This window comes from Lissotriton helveticus, chromosome 1_1 (assembly GCF_964261635.1).
Source record: "Lissotriton helveticus chromosome 1_1, aLisHel1.1, whole genome shotgun sequence".
NCBI lineage: Eukaryota > Metazoa > Chordata > Amphibia > Caudata > Salamandridae > Lissotriton > Lissotriton helveticus.
This window is the reverse complement of record NC_136057.1, coordinates 2077274890-2077289020: the sequence shown is the minus strand read 5'-3', so window position 1 is coordinate 2077289020 and position 14131 is coordinate 2077274890.

The following is a 14131-nucleotide window of genomic DNA, read 5'->3' as shown; positions in this document are numbered from 1 at the left end:
CTGCTCCTTGCCACCGCCCCCGAAGGTTGAGCTCCCCAGCTCGGCTGCAAAGCCCCGTTCCTCTCCATGATCCCTGGCACTACCAGGCTAGGCATGAAAAGAACCGAGAGTGCTGCACGCGATGGCGAAAGCGTGTTCACAGAGAAGACGCGCTGACAGGGAGAGCTCCGTGAAATGGATAAAAAAAAAAAAGAAACTCGAGAGTGGTGCACGAGCGCCCAGCATATGTCTTCAATGATCTCCGCCGTGACGGTCGAGATAATTGAAAATATATGGCCTTCTGGTGCACGTAACAGACACCAATAGGCCATAGGCGGAGCTACGTGTTCTGTTTCTAAAGCACACTCACGCAAAGTCCAATAGCAATGCACCTAGGAAAAAACACGCACCAGCAGCGTGGAATCCCTAGGTACATTTTCAGAAGCCCTCAGAAAAGGACTCGTGGCTCCGCCCACTGCTGACGCAGTGGCTAGGCCCGAGACCTAAAAATCATCCTGATTGCTCCGTTGTGAATATACTGATTTGGTGAGGTTTTGAACTTCTGTACCCAAGAATATGACATTACCATACTCAATATAAGAGTTAATAAAGGCATTGACGAAGCAATCTTGTGGAAAATGGTGTCATAAAGAGAAAAGAAATATGCAACAAAGTGAACACAGGTGGAAGAAGCAATATTTTGTGACAGATTGAACAGGTTCATCCTAGAAGCGGTTAGTAAGAGACACCATGTTTTCTGACTGTCATGTCAGGTTCAGTAAAAGTGTCTATCGATGAAGATGCACATTGTTATCCTATGCTTATAGGCATTGCAAGTTACCATGATTTCTGATTTCTGATTTAGGAGTGCTTAATTTGAAGTTGTTCTATGTCATTTAGTTTCAAATCTTTTTCGGGTCTAATGAGAGCAAATCCCTTTACTTTCTTGGCCATTCCCAATCTTTTAAAGAAGTTCTATGAGCATGAAAAAACTAAATACACATTTCATGGCACACTCAGGCCAAAGGGCAAAAAGTAAAAGTTAAATAAACTGTAGATAAGAGTGAACATTGATTACGCTAAATTTAGTCCTTGACTTCCCTACTAAATTCAGCACAGACGGTCTTTTATTTGCCTGCTGAACGTGGTTGAGGGGAGTAAACAATTAAACATTATACTTACAATTTAGTCATGTTTTAAAAAACCACAGAGTCTGAATTCCAGTTTATGGATTTTATTATAAGGCAAATAATGATTGAATATAAACACACCTTAAAATCGCATGAAAATCAATACAGAGCCGAATCTATGAAGGTAATTTATTCAGCACAAAAGGCATAATGTGATGAAATTGAATCCAACTCCTTTTTCATGAAGAAGGAAAACCAAAGTTATCTTTCCCTGCACTGCTCTCACTGAGAGTCCTGCCTATTTCCCTTATGCCATACCCCAAAGTTGTCAGCACATGTTGACTTCCTAAGAAGCACTCACGTCAAATGGGTCAAATAGCTTAAGGCTATGGAGCTCCCTCTAAGTTTCCTTTACTGTCCCTGCGCATCATACAAAAAGACAAAGTACAGCCTCCCCAAAATGCGTCAAATGATGAACTGTCCACTTGCAATAGTTTCAGTAGATTTCCACAGAAGCTTTAATTAAGTTCTTCTTGTCTTCCAGTGGCCTTGGGTTTCAGATAGGCCAGGCACCGAAGGCATCCTCCCTTCTCGCCTGTCAGTCTTCTTCAAAGACATTCTGGGTATCTCCTTAAAGCTAAGAATAACAAGGTCGAATTCCTGCACCTGCAGGAGGATGAGAACATACTGTCTTCGCATACAAAAAGGATTCATTTAATTATTTCGTGAACAACCAAGGATATTGGAAATCAGCAACAACCTGCAGTTTTGGGCCTACAGTGCAGGCAACTTTAACAATACATGATTACATTATATGGGTATAATGTCATCCTGCACGTTATCAATACGGGAATTATAATTATCTCTAATACATGTAAAATCCTGCTTGATTGTGTACACTGCATTTCAATACTTATATAGCGTGAGTAAATGCATCTTAATAAGCATAAAATACTGCAAACGGGTCCGGAGACTATTGAAGATGTCTGTGCGACTGCGGTGGGTGGGGGAGGTTAATCCCCTTTGCTCCGCAGGGTGGAGGATACTGGGCGATAAGGCGACTCTAACCTCCTTAGTGTCATGGCGGTGAATGTTCCTAAACCCCTAAAGGTCCTGACGCTCAATGTCAAAGGACTTAACTCCCGCAACAAGCGGAATCAGGTATGGCGCTATCTTCTTCATCATTCCCCTGACATTATCTTCCTCCAGGAGACACATCTTTTGCGGGGGGACACTAGACGCATGGCGCATCCCAGATACCCCACACAATTCTGGGCATCGGCTGACACTAAAACGGCGGGGGTGGCGATCCTGTGCAGAGCTGGCTTTAGGCAGGGATCCACAAAACCCTACAAGAGTGGAGATGGACGCTTCCTTCGGGCCACGGTACAGGTGGGAGGGATACAGTTCACTCTAGGTAATGTATATGCACCCAACCAGTCGCAAGATAAATATCTCCAGTCGATCCTGCGGGAACAGTTTAGGACCGGCGAATCGTGCACAATACTGGGCTGGGATTTCAATCTAGTTTGGGACCCAGACATAGACCGCGGGGATAACGCGTTTAGCGGTGCGGTCGCGATGTCATCCATGCTAAGGGAACAGATTACGGACCTAGGGCTCGTCGATGCGTGGCGCTACCAAAACCCAGGAATCCGTAACTACACTTTCTACTCGCACTCCCACCGAACTTATTCGCGCATCGATCACTTCTTTACCTCTTTAGACCTGACCCGGGACACGCTGAAGGTTGCCATCTCGGATATCTCGCTATCGGACCACGCACATGTGGAACTAACACTGCAGGATCCTTTAGCGCACACCCCCCGGGAATGGCGATGGACCCTCCCACCAAGTGTCCTTCGGGACCCGGAGGATGCTAACAGCATCCGGGAAGCCATAGATTCGTACTTCGCTATCAACGATATCTCGGAAACGCCATTCCCGGTAGTGTGGGATGCCTTTAAGGCCACCATACGGGGTCACATTACCTCCCTAGCGATAGCGAGGAGACGGGCGGCCTATAAACTGGAGGCTGACCTAACGGGTGAGATCAAACAGGCGGAGGTGCAGGGCAGAGACCGGCCTTCCCTGGCGTCCAGGAGGAAGTTAGCTAACCTTAGGGGACAACTTCGACTCCTGCGCACCAACAAGGCGGAACACTCCCTACTAGCACTAAAGCAAAAACACTATGAGGGGGGGATAAGGTGGGACGCCTGCTGGCAGGTAGGCTGAGGGCGAGAGCGGCCAGAGCCCATATTGCGAATATTCAACGCCAGGATGGTTCTAGTGCCGTCACTGAAAGAGCCAAGCAGGACGCCTTTGTAGCCTACTATACCTCCCTGTACGCGGGGGAACCTACTTCAGTGGAAGCGCGAGTGGCCGTCCTCGCTGACTACGAGGGGACTCCGTTACCGCCGGTGTGCGCGGCGGAGCTGGAAGAGCCCATACTGAAAGATGAGGTCTCTGCGGCTCTTAAAGATCTCCCCACAGGGAAAACTCCGGGGCCAGATGGCTTGCCACTGACCTTCTACCGAACCTTTCAGACTCAACTTCATCCCTATTTGCTGAGGCTGTTCCACTCTTTTTTGGATACATCTGGTCCGTCCCCTGATATGGGCATGACGGAGATTGCACTGATACCGAAGCCAGGGAAGGATCCTGCGCTATGTGCCTCCTACCATCCTATCGCCCTCCTGAACACCGACCTAAAGATCTATACCAAGATACTGGCTAAACGACTCGACTCATACATGCCAGGGTTGGTGAACCCGGACCAGGTGGGGTTTATCCGAGACCGGCAGGGGGCTGATAATGTACGCAGACTGGCACACCTGGTAGGCAAAGTGCGGCATTGGGACATCCCGGCTTGTCTTCTCTCGCTCGACGCGGAGAAGGCCTTTGACCGGGTGGACTGGGCATTCCTGAAAGAGGTCCTCCAGAAACTCGGTCTAGGCCCAAAAATGATAGCGAGTATCATGGCCCCATACCTAGGGCCACAAGCCAGAATAAGGGTAAATGGCCAACTAACGCCACCGCTGACGATACACAGGGGTACGAGGCAGGGGTGCCCCCTTTTGCCGCTCTTGTTCGCCCTTGCAGTGGAACCACTGGCGGCACTGATCAGACGTGATCCTAGAATACATGGAATAGCCCATGGGGGGAGGGATAACAAGGTGGTACTATTCGCGGACGATCTGATCCTCACCCTTACGCACCTTCATGAAGCGGTCCACGAGGTGCTCTGTTTATATGAACAGGCGTCAGGCCTTAAAATAAATCATACTAAATCTTGGGCGCTCATCCTCACTGTACCGACGGAGGAAATCCCATCCCTGAAGAAGGCTGAGCCCTACCAATGGGCGGAGAACCACATCAGGTACTTGGGCCTTGCCCTGACCCCCCACTTAGACTCCTGGTCCTCGGTAAACTGGACGGAGTGTCGCAAAGCGGTGCTTGAGGACCTTCGGAAGTGGAAGCCTCTGATGATCTCATGGCTGGGACGCCTCAATGTGGTTAAAATGTCCATCCTCCCTAGAATTCTATACGTATTCCAATGTCTGCCCACCCCAATTCCGCTCCACTGCATCCGGAGCCTTCAGCGCGAGATCACGTCCTTCATCTGGGGCGGGAAGCGTCCCCGATTCTCGCAGAAGGTTCTTATGGAACCAAGGGATAGAGGTGGCCTGGCATGTCCCAACTTGGTGCACTACTACTGGGCAGCGCACCTCCGCTTCGTGGTGGAGTGGGGCTCCCGCAAAAGCGACAAGCATTGGTTCCATATGGACCGAGCTGTCACAGGAAGTACCATATGGGACCTACCCTGGCTTCCGCGGACGGCACACTCCAGAAGTGCATACCTGGCAGTCCCCACAAGAACGGTCCTGGATATCTGGGATAGTGTGGCTGTGTCTAGGGGTCTCACTACGTTCCCATCCCCGCACACCCCGATAGCGGGGAACCCGCTTTTCCCCCCGGCTCACCGGACTCGGGCGTTTGACAAATGGACACAAGGGGACTGCAGAGTTGTTGGGGACCTTTTCCTTGGGGGCTCGCCCAAAACTTGGAAGGACTGCAGGGAGGAATTTAGGGTACCGCTGACGGCTGGCTTACAGCACGCTCAGCTACGCCACTGGACTGCGGGTGAAGACATGTACCAAGCGGCCACCCGGGCCTACACGCCCTTCGAGAAGTTGGCACGTTCCCTGGGGGGGCTGAAGAGGCTAATCTCGCAAATATACTACATACTGCAGCACCCTGCATCGATGCCTGCACACCCCTATCAGAGACAATGGCAATTAGCGCCAGAAACAGATATTGACCTCTCCCAATGGAACAGACTTAAGCGAGATATACCCAAGGTATACCGCAGTGTCCCTCAGAGGGAAAACGCCTATAAACTGCTTACGCAATGGTACTACACCCCGCTGCGCCTTAGCAAGATGTTCCCCAATGCCTTGCCGATGTGCTGGAGATGTGGCTCTGCAACTGGTGACTTTGTGCATATATGGTGGACGTGTCCGACCCTGGCTGTTTTCTGGAAGGAGGTGCTTAGCCATATCAAAGGGGTGCTGGGTTTCCCTCTGCCTGAGGAAGTGAGCACGATCCTACTCGGCATTCATCCTACCGCACTCAAGGCACTCACCCGCAGCGATTGGATCCTTACGCTCCAAATGCTGGGTGCAGCTAAACAACTCATCGCCTTATACTGGAAGCGAACGGAGGCACCGCCCATAGCCTCCTGGGTTGTGCGTCTTTGGCAGGTCCTGGCGATGGAGCTACTCACGGCAAGGATGCAGGCGCGGGACACACGCTTTAAGGCGGTTTGGGAGCCCTTAGTGAGGCACCTCTGCTCTATAGAATATGCGCGACATATGCCCACTAGACTCCGCGATCTGCACCTCTTCGAGGATGCGATCGTCCCTGCGGACCCGGCCAGGCTGTGTCCTTGACTACGGTACACATTACAGATGCTGCTGCTATCACACACGCCCCCCTGTACTTTGCTCCCCAGCACGCCGCGCGTACCCACCACCCTATCTCCCTCTCTCTGCCTACTCTCAGGCTCCTTGGTCTCACCTACTTCCTTTCCTCCTACTTGCCACCCTGGCCCTCGTCTCTCTACGAGACAGTTGTGCCCTGTTGGGCAGTTTGTGACAGTTGGGCTAGTTGCCCGCCACATACCCTGCTTGCAAAGCTGATATACGCTCGCATGCGACAAGTCTCTGCGCAATTCACCCCTAAGCCACGCGGCCGGCCCTCCCTGGAGGGTTGTAGGCAAGGCGCTGTGTTAAAGCTCCTCCCCCGTCCAAGCTGGCGCTGAAACATGAGAGCTATCACATACGCGGCTGGCCTCGGCACGAGGTTGTAGGCTTAACGCTGTGTTCAAAATAAAACAGATTTGAACTAAAATACTGCAAACGATAAAAATATGAGTGTGTTTAAATCATGAGTATAATGCACCCATACAATTTAGAGTGCTGTCAGCACTCTATCAACCTTGAAGAACTCTCCTGGCAGCAGTGCCACTAGTAGGAGATTGAAATAACCAGTGAAGGAGAATCTAATGGTTGGTGGCATGAAAAGCAGCCAAAAGGTCCAGTGGACTAAGAATTTCGATACCACCATTGCCCACCATTATTTTAAGTTCATCCAGAAATGAAACCACTGCTTCCTCAGGGCAGGGTGAAACCACTCTGTATGTGATCTAATAGCAGGGTGCTTTCAACAAAATACTGGAGTTAAACGGTGGCAGCTCTTTCAATCAGCATAGCAATATGGAATAGAATAGAAAAAGGATAAAGTTTGATAATTCTGAGACACCTTGAGAGGCTTTCTTTAGTAACGGTCTTACTGCTGTAGTTCTCTTGAAGGGATTAATTTTTCCTCCAAGCGTTAGGTTGCATGAGCTGAGATCATCTTATAGAGCTCCTTAGGAGAGTTAGCAGCTTTATACTTCTTAGCATGGAACAACATATTTTATTCTGCTGTAAATAAATGGCTATACTTGCCAAGTGTGCTCTAAAATCATGACTACTTTCTTATCAAAAGACCTGCGCCATGTAGATTTAAACCTGTAAAGCCTGATTTAGGTAAAAAAATAAAACTAGTGACAGTCTAGGGACAGTCTTAAAATTTAGATTCAAACAACTTTATTACCACGGGTATTAATTAATTTTCTTCTTTGTAAAAACTCTTAGAATCTGAGAAGTGGAGCTGATATCACCCATAACCTTATATATAGGAAGCGTTTTGTTATGTATGAAGATACATTCTCATAAGGTTTGGTCATGGTCCTAGTTGGTTAGTCAACATAGTTTGCATCTGCATAAAACCATTAATCAAAGTAATTCGGTGGAGGTCTAGCCAAGTCATAGGAATGGGATTTCCAATTTCGTTGGAGCTGAATATTAAGTCAATCTTATGTTCAGCAGAATGTGAATGACCATATATCTTCTGAGTAAGTTAATATGCCTTCAAACTTTTTAGCAAAAAGTTAGAAAGTAGCGGGATGAATCATCTGTCCATATGCTGAAATCACGTAACCAACCAATTATTCAAATAGGGAGTAGTAATGAATCATTAATTTATCCAGACAACAGACAAAGATAACTGAGTAACTAGGATGGCTCATACTTGCCTTCCTGTCTTACCTGTCCACAAGTATGAGTATGTTGTAAACAAGCCTTTGTTACAATTGTAGATCCTAGTTTCTACAGCTTAAAAAATATCTCCTTTATTTATCTCCAGTAGTCCTCCTTTTGTCTCACTAATATATGTTAAAGTAAATAAAACACCTTTTACATTCAAAAAATGTTTCTTTTCAAGGAAAACCATACTGAAAATAACTGATAATCAATATTTCATAGAAACATCCATGATTAGAGCTCTCAAATTCAGGTAAGTATATTATTAAATCACCTAATTATTACTTTTAAATACATTTTCAGTGATGTATTATCTTTCTCCAAGTCAGAGAGAGGATGTCATGTTGTGTTAAGAATGCCCTGGCCCTAAGGCAGCAGGACCTCCCATTCCTTTTTGTCAGACCATAGATATCACTCCTGGGCAGAAGGTGAAGAAGAAGAAAGCAAAATTTCAACTAGGAAATGACACAATCAGGTTGGTGGGAGAGCCATCCCTCAAATTTTGAAAATAAGTAACTAAAGATGGCTATGCATATGACGTATCCCTGTAGATGCAAACTCCTGCCAGTCTCATTACTTCCCACAGGATGTGAAAATGGTGATGACTATATGAACCCTCTCACTGTGCAAATACTGCTATGTGCAGATAAGCTGCTTATTCATAGTATGTTCCACTTATCACATACATGTGATTGTCAGTCACAATAAGAGTTCTAAGTAAACTATATAACTCAATTCCCATATGAACACTGCCTAAAATAGTGCTATCAAGCCAATGTCAATGAGGCAATCTGGCCTGTACTATACACCAAACAAGACTTCTTTGCAAATTGGGTGAAAAGGTCTTGAACAGAAAAAAATCCAATGTTGAAAAGTACAGGATTGACAAAAGGATGATAACTGGAAGATGGATCAAATGCTTGTCAAGGAAAACCAGATGGGCCATACATGCCAAGACTTAGAGCTTCCCTCACCTTATATTTAAAAATCATTGCAACAGACAATGAAGGGTGTAGTGGAGAAAGGGGCTGTGGTCTAACTCCTGATACAGGCTACAGAAGCGGCTTGGCCACTAATTCTGGCCACTAATTCTCTCTGTTGAAAAGACAGCAGAAGAGGACAAGATTAATCGAGTTGTGAACAGAAACAAATAAGAATAGACAAAGACAAGCCTAGATATACCAGTATACTAGGGTGGTTTGGTTGCGGGCAGAATCAAAGTATTGAAGATGAAACATTGCATTGTATAACTACTTTTAGAATGGTGTGGTGGTGATTGCTGTGTGCTGTTGGAAGCTCACAAAATCATGGGTTGCTTAGCTGGGAGAAAGTCATGTTCATTTTGGCACAATAACAGACAGGACAGTAAGTTACTGTTGATTATTAGATATATATAATGTACAGCCTGTTTTTTTCCTGTATGTGTCTTTGTGTGGTTGGCATTGCTTCACTATGTGAATGCAGGGAGTGGACTGCACCAGACTATAAGGAAGCTGTCATTATTCAGGTAGGGCTTGAGTGGGCATAACATCTCAATATTTCCTCTGTAGTAGTGGTGTTGTCGATGATCGAGCAGACTTTCTTAAATCTCTATCTCTTGGTAAAATCATCAAATACGTTTTCCCGCTGGTTGCATGGACCTTTTGTTGTTGACTTTAAGTGTGAGAAAGGAGCTAACATCAGCAATACATTTCAATTATAGTGAACCTAATGTAGCCCCACAAGAACAACAGATACGATTGGGTTCAAACATTAAGGGTGGTTTTATTAGCAATGTAATTCAAATTACAGGTTAAATCAAAGCTGCCAAGTTTTCAGAGTGCTTATGTGTGACATTTTCATGATTTCTATGAATGTAGTCGTGGCATTCTATAGCCAAATGTGTGACACTTGGAGTGACACATATCTTTTACTGTCTATAATGCAATTAATGACATGCACAGTCAAAGTGCTTTTGCACTTTCAGGATAGGATCTCTTAGCACTATAAGTAGCCAAGTTAATATTCCACCAACCAGGATTCTTTTCTAATTCTTGCTGGTTACACACAGAAAAGCATGTGCAAAGGGCTTGAATTAACCAATTGAGTTTCATAATGCAAAATAGTGCATTTCCCAACCACAACTTGAACTCGCATCATTCAATTTAAAGTGTGTGTGGTTCAAAGGTTCAAAATAAGCTTTATTCGATATTCCAAAAGAAGTATCATATAAGCATACATGGCAATAGTTTAAAAAACAAGAAATGTCAGTAATTGTGAAAAAAAAATAAAAAAATTCACACAATCACAAAGAGAGAAAAAAACAAATAAAACTTCGATATCGCCTAGGTCGTTAAAACAATTTTCTAAGTTTAAGCAGCAGTTTTAAAAAATGTTCCATGATGCATATCACATCCCTGTCTTCTAGCTCTTGTAAGCGTTCAAAAGCGTCTTTACAGGCCCTTACGCCCCATCTCTTAAGTAAGGGTCTCAATAGAGATTTCCTAGGAGACTCGTAGTATCTACAGAATAAAATAATATGAATATTAGATTGTGCTGAGATATCATTACATGGACAGGGAGACAGATTCCGGGACCAGTCATTACATTTGGGGAATGTAACCAATCGAAAGAAGGAGCCCAGTCTAAATCTAGTGAGCATCATTCTAGTGTAGCAGGAGAAATCTGTTGAAAGGTATAATTGAAGCCCTTTGTGAGGTGTCACCCTTTGATATGCCTGGATTCTTTTATTTGATTTTTGCTTATTCCATCTTTTAAGTTCCAGGTGATCCATTAGGAGCTTTCTCAGGTTTTTCCTCGAGATTTGTTCCAATAGCGATGGATCTGTGAACAGCTCTGGACGACCAATGTCATCTAAGAAGTTTTTGACATAGGTCAGCCATTTTGAATTTTTCAGAGGTTTTAGCCCCTCCTTGTTTAAAATGTCTGATATTACTTCCCTGTTTAAACCAGTCTCAGGGGTGGTCCAGATTTTATGCCAGAGAAGCGGAGGCTCCACTTTGATTAGATCTGATATGAACGGTAGATCTAATTCAATATGCATCATATATACAGAGGTTGCTTTTGATGTAGCCAGAAGGTACCTTAAGAAGCTGTTTTCCACTTTTTGTATCAGAGAGATATTATTGTCGATACCCCACAGACCGGCTCCATAAATAGCTGTTGAAGTGCATTTTGCTTTATATATTGTGATGAGCGGTTTTACCGGCCTCCCCCCTATTTTTCCAGCAAAATCTCGAAGTCCACCAGTTGCTCTGACAAAGGCGAGTTTCCTCTTTTCAACTGCCGACAGCCAGGACATTTTCCGATGCAGACATATACCTAGGTATGTAAAGTTCTCCACTGTCTCCAGTCTTTTGTCCTCAATAAATATAGGGCAGGTGGTTCTTTTGTTCTTCTTACTGCATACCATTGAATACGTTTTCCCTATGTTCACTTTGAGGCCCCTGTCGTTCATGAAGGCAGTGAATGCCGTAACAGCTTTTTGTAGCCCCACTCTTGTTTGGGAGAGGATAGCCGCATCATCTGCATATAGCAGGATCGGGATGGATTTACCTCCTACTTTTGGGTAATCGCATTCAATGTTTTTCAGATGCTCGCCTATAGCATTTATATAGAGCGAAAAAAGCAGAGGAGCTAAGATGCACCCCTGCCTGACTCCTTTGTTGATGGCAAATCTAGGCGAGCATTCTCCCTTTGGTCCAAATCTGACTCTGGCTCCAGCGTCTTTGTACAGAGACATAATGAAGAGGAGGATTGATGGATCTATCCCCAGATGTTCAAGAATGTCCCAAAGCTGTTCATGGAGGACACAATCAAATGCTGAAGTTAAGTCTATGTACGTTACGTACAGGCTACCCTTCTTAATGTCCACATATTTGGACATAATAAGATAGAGGTTCAGGGTTTGTTCTACTGTGCCTCTTCCAGATCGGAAACCATATTGGAGGTTTGATAGAATGTCCTCTTCTTCGATCCACTGAGTTAAGCGTTTCAAACTGATACGGCCAGCGATCTTCATTAAAGTGTCAAGCAGGGAGATAGGCCTATAGCATGATGGAGAGTGCCTATCTCCCTTTTTGTAGATGGGTATTACTATTGCCTCGGCCCAAGATGGAATATGACCAGAGGCATTTACAGAGTTTAGGGCGGAAGTCAATAAAGGGGCCCAAAAGGCTATCTCTGCTTTATAAACATCCGCTGGGATGGCATCCGGGCCCGGTGCCTTACCAGTTGGGCTCTCCCTAATGGCCAGCTCGACCTCCTCACAGGAAAAAACGATGTTAGAATGACTATCGCCGAGAGGTCTTATGATTGATGGAGGGATTCGCTCTGATGTCAGGTTTTTTGAGGATGTAGGTTTGCTATAGAGCTGTTGGAAGTGAGCAGCCCAGGTCTCACCATCAATCGCAAGGTCCAAACTCATCTCAGGGATTTTTACCCACGGAAGCGGGGTGTTAATAAATTTCCAAAAGGCTGAAAGGTCCCGTTTTTCGGACGTTGTCACCAAGTTCTGCCAAGCTTCCACCTTTAGTGCTTTTTTCCTGTTTTTGATAGCTAAACGATATCGGAGTCTAGCCTGGCGTATCTCCGTGAGTGGTTTTGGTGTCATATGCAACAGGTTCTTCAGGGACTTTAAGGCCCTGGTACAGTTTTTGTCAAACCACCCTTTGGCGGCCATAGGTATTGTTTTAAACTGTTGTGTTAAAAGTTTTTTCAAACTAGCCTGTATTTTCAAAAAAGCTTCACGGATGGCATGGGTCATGGACAAACAGATATGTACCTCCTCCCCACTCATCTTCAGTAGATTTTTCAGGAGAGTGGTTGGATTGATTTTGTCCCATTTGATGGTATAACCGTTAGTAGCCCCCACTTTGATGGGTTGTTCGTACTTGACTTTAAAGTTATTTTGAATGGTTGTTGAGGGGGGAAACACGAGAGATAAAGACAAGGGATAATGGTCGCCATATAGGTGATCAAGAGTGTCCCACGAGAATACTAGCGGGGCATGGTTCTTTGTGAAAAGTATAAAGTCTATGATAGAGTTTATTTCTCTACCATGGAAGGTTGGTTTAAAAGTTCTTAAGGTGAGAAGTAAATCATTTGCAAAGTGTAAGTTAAAAGAGGCCATGAGATTATTTAGTACCTCCCCTGTTTTCGAATGTTGGAAATGGCTAGGTATAGCTTCATCACAGTCAAACTCCTGTGTGTGGAAGATATCACACTTATCCTTCGGTGCGTTCGGGCAGATGTGACAATTAAAATCGCCCATGAATGCTATTGCGCACTCGCTCCCGGATGTTTCTTTAATAGTTATCAAAGCATGGTGTAGGTCATCCATGACTTTTTCCAACTGCTCTAGAGGCATATTGTTGTAAAAATTAATGATTAATAATAGCAGGGATGGGCCAATCTTCATAACAATTATTTGATATGAAACCCTGAGTACCGTTTTTATAATCCTATGCCCAACTGCAACGCTAATATATGTACAAAGCCCCCCCTTATGTCTACCCTGCTTGTTCACTATCGCCGGTGAATGTAAGGTCTGGTAACCAAGCAGGTGAATAGGAGAAGTCACCCAAGTTTCCTGGAAACACAGGACTGAGTAATGGTTTATCACGTCTAACCAGTCCTGTTGTATCACTTTCGAAGAAAGTCCTGCTAAGTTCCAGGTGAGGATCTGCAGGTTGGCTGTAATGTTCCTGTTTTCCACCTGGGTAGAAATTGTATTTATGGTGGAATGTGGCTTCAAGGAGAGCGTTGTTTTCATAATATTCATTCTGTCAATTTTTTCTGCCCCGTTTTCTAAGCCCTTTTTGATAATCCTTTTGTCAGGATTGCCCTGTGTTGGGGATACCTTAGTGTTTATACTAGGTGATTTCTCACTGCCCCGATAGTCTGCTTTCTTTTGAGAGAGTCATTCTACGTCATCTAGGCCGTAGAGTGGCTCATAATAATTGTAACAGGGATAGTTCCATTGTGGGGTTGAGGGTGGAAAAAGATGACCATAACCCACACGGTCATATCTATAGGTCGTAGGATATCTACTTTCCTGGATATATTTGCTATTTTGATAACTGTTATAAGAAGGAAATGTATAGGCCTTTGCTACATCCCCTGAGGGATATTTATTTTGGGCTGGCCTTCTGAACTGTTGGAAATGGAGCTGATCAGAATAGGGTTTTGGTTGATATGGCTTCGAGGGCATTAAAGCTTCAGGATAAAAGTAAGAGACTGGTTTAGGTATTATAGATCCCCTATTTGAGTCTGAGAACCAATCAGTTATATGCGTGATAACTCTAGGGTCTTTAAATGTGACAATTATTACATCGCCCTCTATGTCTTTAGGGCGAATGCCAACCCAGTTTGTTC